Genomic DNA, 5169 nt, shown 5'->3' on the forward strand with positions numbered 1-5169 from the left:
AAGACACACCGTGTGCTTAAGTTATGTGGGACTTCTTTCAGGTAAAAACTAGGTGAGTTTTCACGCTTGCTGACATGCTCTAGCGATGTATGGTGGGGTCATCTGTATACTGCTGGTCAGGCATTTTATTCCTTCAGCTGTCACCTTGGAACAATAAGATCATTCTCTCCACTGCTTTGGAATGTTATAATCTGAATCTCTTTTTGCCCTGTTCAAACCTGTTTGCGTGTCTACATCCAGACGGTAGTCCCTCACAGGCGGTGTTCCCCAGAGCTCAGTACTGGGGCCTGATGTCTTTAATACCTACCTTTATTAATGATCTGGACAGGGGAATGGAGCGCACCCTCAAGAATTTTTCAGAGGACACCAAGCTGAGTGGGAGCCTTGATCCGCTTGAGGGTAGGAAGGCTCCACAGAGGGATGTGGACAGGCTGGCTGGCCGGACTGAGGCCAATGGTCTGAGGTCCAACAAAGGCCGAGTGCCAGATCCTACGCTTGTGTCATAACAACCCCATGCAACAGTACAAGCTTGGGGAAGAAGTTCTCAGGATCACAGCCATCGAGGGAGAGAGAGCACTTCACAGCAAAGTTTCTAATTGATATTGAATGTGATGTTCGTTGTATGAAATCGACTTGTTGGCCAGGTCGGGTCAAGTGCCCGGGTGTCGCTCGTCTATGATTCTAAGAGTGGCTGGAAAGCTGCCTGGTGGAAAAGGACCTGGGGGTGCTGGTCGACAGGCAGCTGAATAGGAGCCGACAGTGTGCCCAGGTGGCCAAGAAGAGCAATAGCATCCTGGCATGTCTTAGAACTAGTGTGACCGGCAGGATTAGGGAAGGGATTGTCCCGCTGTACTCGGCACTGGTGAGGCCACAGCTTGAAGACCGTGTTCAGTTTTGGGCCCCTCCCTGGAAGAAAGACCTTGAGGTGCTGGAGCATGTCCAGAGAAGGGCAACGAAGCTGGTGAGAGGTGTAGAGCACAAGTCTTGCGATGAGCGGCTGAGGGAACTGGGGTTGTTTAGCCTGCAGAAAAGAAGGCTGAGGGGAGAGCTTCTTGCTCTCTTCAACTACCTGAAGGGAGGTTGTAACGAGGTGGGGGTCAGTCTCTTGTCCCAAGTAACAGGATGAGAGGAAATGAGCTCAAGTTGTGCCAGGTCTGGTTTAGAATGAGTATTAGAAACAAATTCTTCACGGGAAAGGTTGTAAAGCGTTGGAACAGGCTGCCCAGGAAATGGTTGAGTCACCATCCCTGGAGGTATGTAAGAGACCTGTCGCTGTTAGGTTAGTGGTTGGACTCAATGATCTTAAGGGGCTTTGATCTTAAGGGTCTTCATCTGAAATGCCTTTGGATTAAGAGAACTGGTGTTGTGTGTGTAAGCGTGGAGGTGTGAATGTTGTGAATAGTTTATGTTAAAATCTCTATTCCAATTTCTGGTTTGTCGGGGTTTATTTATTTATTTGGTGTGAGAATTGTGGTCTTTCATTCAGAATATGCATGGAAAGGAGCTATTCTTAAAACTCATCATTGAGTCAAAGCTGGAAATGAATAATGCCAGCTGTGTGAGACAAGCATATATGACAGTTATTTGTATGCTTTCTAAAAGTCGCAATGTATGTGTTCCTAGTATGCTTTTTTTGCTAAACTGTTCATCTAGCTAAACATCTTGATCAGCTCTTCATGTATGGAGAACTTAATTAGCTAATAATTGTGTATTTGACTTTGCTTAGAACAGATGCAATTTGAATAAGCAAAAGGGGCAGTATGACTGAAACCTGTCGCAGAGATGTTTGCTGCTCTGTAATTTTTTTCACTACTCTTAGTAAGTGTTGTGTTTCATGAGTGATAGAACAAAATTAAGCCAAAATAGAAAGCGTTGTTTTAAAAATAGTGGATCTACCCTATTTTCTGCAAATAAAACAATGTCTTCTCTTTTACAGCAATATATCCTGACATCAGGGTAGCAGTCTTCAGTTGGCAAGTGCAAACATATGGTCAAGGCAAACCATCTACTTATTTGGGTGTATTTGACATTAACAGCTGGTATCGTGCTCAAATGCCAGACTCGCTAAGGTAGATCTTGATTAAGTTGCTTTCAATATCCCTGCAAATAATTCATTTGAATGTCGGCGTTTAGCTGACGCGCTTGTTTTCTTTAAGGCCAGAAGAGTTCCTTCAAGATTGCCCCTATTTTGCTTTGTGGTCACTGGAGACTGTAACAAGCATGACTTCTCCCGAGCTCCTTTTGGATATTGTGGTACATGAGCGCAGTCTACGTCGGGAAGTTCCTCCTTTTTATCCACCACCGGAGCAGTTTTTTAATCCGAGTGCCTGTACTTTTGGTAGGTATTTCAGCACTTTTAAGAGCGATAAGCTTAAAATGAGATCAAATACTATCTCTCGGTTCTCTTGTCCATTGTCTGTCACACAAAAACCAAACCCAACCCAACCCCCCACACTCCCCCAACCCAACTCTGATGACGTTGTACTAACAAGGTATTTCCTATTGTGAAATATATCTGGCAGTCTGCGGAGTTTTGCTCCTTTTGTAATGTAGCCTGTGAAGTGGTGCTGGTTATAGAAGGAAATGACTTGGAACTGAAGCTCAAAGTACTCAGTTCTATCTTTCCAGATACTGCTGTGTAAACAATGTAAACTGGTCATAACATAACTGAGAGTCTGGAAGGTTGTCAAATGTTTGTTGTTTCTGCAGATGGCACCTGCTTGCTGAACTCCGGAGTTGTTCACATGACTTGCACCAGCTTCCAGAAGGAGGTGACCTTTTATTCTGTCTCTGTTGAAAACATCCACCTCGTGACATTCTCTAAGCTTTCTGTTGCACTGCTTTCAGTGTCCGAGACCATTTTATGCTCCTCCTGCCCATCCACACGCGTAATTGCAATTGTAGCCTGTCACCAGATTTATGCAAATGCTCATGCTTTAGGTCCGCTCTTGGGACTGTAAAACCACCAGGGTCTCCTGTGGAAGCATGATCAGGGATTGGATGTCTAGAAAGGAATGCAATGTTGCTCTAGGAGCAAGAACAGAAATGTTGTGGAAGTCGGGGAAAGTTGTTACTTCTTTAGAAGCCATCGGTCAAACTGCCTGCGTAGTCTTGAGTTAGGGTTTTTATCCCCGATTAACTTGAAAAAAGGGGGCCAGAATGGAGAAAATGAGAAATTACTTAACTGTTTGAGAAGAACGGAAATTTTTTTCTCCCAAACTTGGCCCAGTTGTAACTTCCGAGCCACTGCCCAGATTGTGACAAATAATGTTGACTTGAGTTTGAGCTCTCTAAATATTTCCAACGTGGATCAGCTTCTGCACAAACAAGCATCGAAAGGATCTTCCACAGTTGTGTGTTAGTTTAGCTGCTATAGAATGCATTTTGTGTCAGTTGTCAGGGAAAAAGAAAGGCGTGTGTATTGAGAGAGAAGCTAGAAAACACTTAATCATTGCAAGGGCTGCTCTTTTGTTTCACGGGATTTTTAAAATAAACTGTAACTGTTAGTTTGGCTGCTGTCTTTAAGACTCGGCATAGTAACGCTTACTCAGATGGCTAAGCCAAAGCACATTCCTGATGCAGGCTTTCTGACAGTTTAAGGGGACGTTTCTATAATTTCTCTTAGCGGTTACCCAGGCCCTTAGTGACCGACTAACAATGCGGCCTTTATCAGTAGTTTTGGATTGACGTTTCAGACCTTGAATTTTTTGAAGAAATCTGTCCCTTCAATGACTGAAGCCATTGGTGAGAGCTACCACAGGTGTCTGGTAGCTGGCTTGCTGTCTCCAAGACTCGTCGATGTCCAGCCATCCAGTTTGAGCCAGGTGAGCGCATATGAGGGAATCAAGGGGGAGATACAGCCCTCTGGTTTGGCGGGGCTGGAGAGGCTACAAGACATGATAACGTGGTTTTCGTATTATTTACCAGTTGCCCTGAAATACGAGTGTTGGCTGGAGTTAGCAGAAAAATAGTATGCTTAGCCGCAAACTACGGAGTTTGACTGGGAACAGCCCTAAGAGATTTGTCTTTAGAGACCCGTCTCTTAATTCTGGGCCACAGACACGCACAAGGAAGCGTGCGCTCAGTGCTGGTCACGCGCAACATCAAGCCTCTTTCCCTCAGAGCAACCTTCATCCCCATCAGTTTCTCGAAGCATGAAGTTTAGTGCAGTAGCTGACGATGGGGGTGTCTCGCTGGGATGCGAGCTGTTGCAAACGTCAGCTTGCTGCACTACACACGACCGTTTGCTTCCAAGGAAGAGAGCTGTGGCAAAGGATTACTGGTGTCAGGTGAAAGCAGATCTTCACCTCCGCGGCCTTTGCCTCGTGCTACAGTAGCCCAACGTACTCCTCTTAGACTGCCCTCTTGTTGCTGCGACACCGTCATCACCTTTATCTCATGACGCTCACTGCCTTCTGTCTGCTTTATCCCGCCATAGTGACTTCACCCCCTCTGTCACAGGTTTTCCTTTGGCACTGACCGTTCTCTCTCATCTGAAGAGCTTCATGAGAGATGGAGTCTTTGTGATGAACAGCCCGTCTGTTTTTTAATAGCCTTTGCTGGATTGTGACTGTGCCGTTCAGAGACTTGTTATGCATTTGAGCAGGGATTCCTTTGGAATGTTAGTGAGACAAATTGCAGCAGTAGGGTCGAGAAGCTTGGTTTGCAGTTTTGTTTGCCACTGTGAATAGCATTTGGTGTGTTTCCTTGCCTGCAACCAGTTTTCAGAAAAAGATGGAAATATCACATATGTATTCCACTGTGTAGAAATCCCTTGGAATGTAACGATTTTGCCTAGAAGGGAAAATGCTTTTGAATGTCTTTAAAAAAACCCAACTAAACAAAACCCCCAAAAGAACAAAGTAAAAGTTTATGGAGAAACCTTTCACCCTTCCTGCACTCCTGATGGCAACCTTACACGCACGGAATGCGTAATGGGGAGTGGCAGAGGATGTTACAGAAAAGAGCTAAGTGGAAGTCAGTGCATGAAGCCTGTACTGCAGAGGCACGGATCTAAAGATCAGAATTAGCCTTCAGTAAGTTGAAATGTCAGAGGAAAAGTTACTGTGCTCCTCAGACCAAGGAGCAGTCCAGCCTGTGGCTCAAATTAAGACAAAGAATGTGGAATGACTCGCATGTCTCCGAATTGACTTTGTGATGTCTGACTGA

This window comes from Vanellus vanellus, assembly GCF_965231255.1.
Source record: "Vanellus vanellus genome assembly, contig: HAP1_SCAFFOLD_97, whole genome shotgun sequence".
NCBI lineage: Eukaryota > Metazoa > Chordata > Aves > Charadriiformes > Charadriidae > Vanellus > Vanellus vanellus.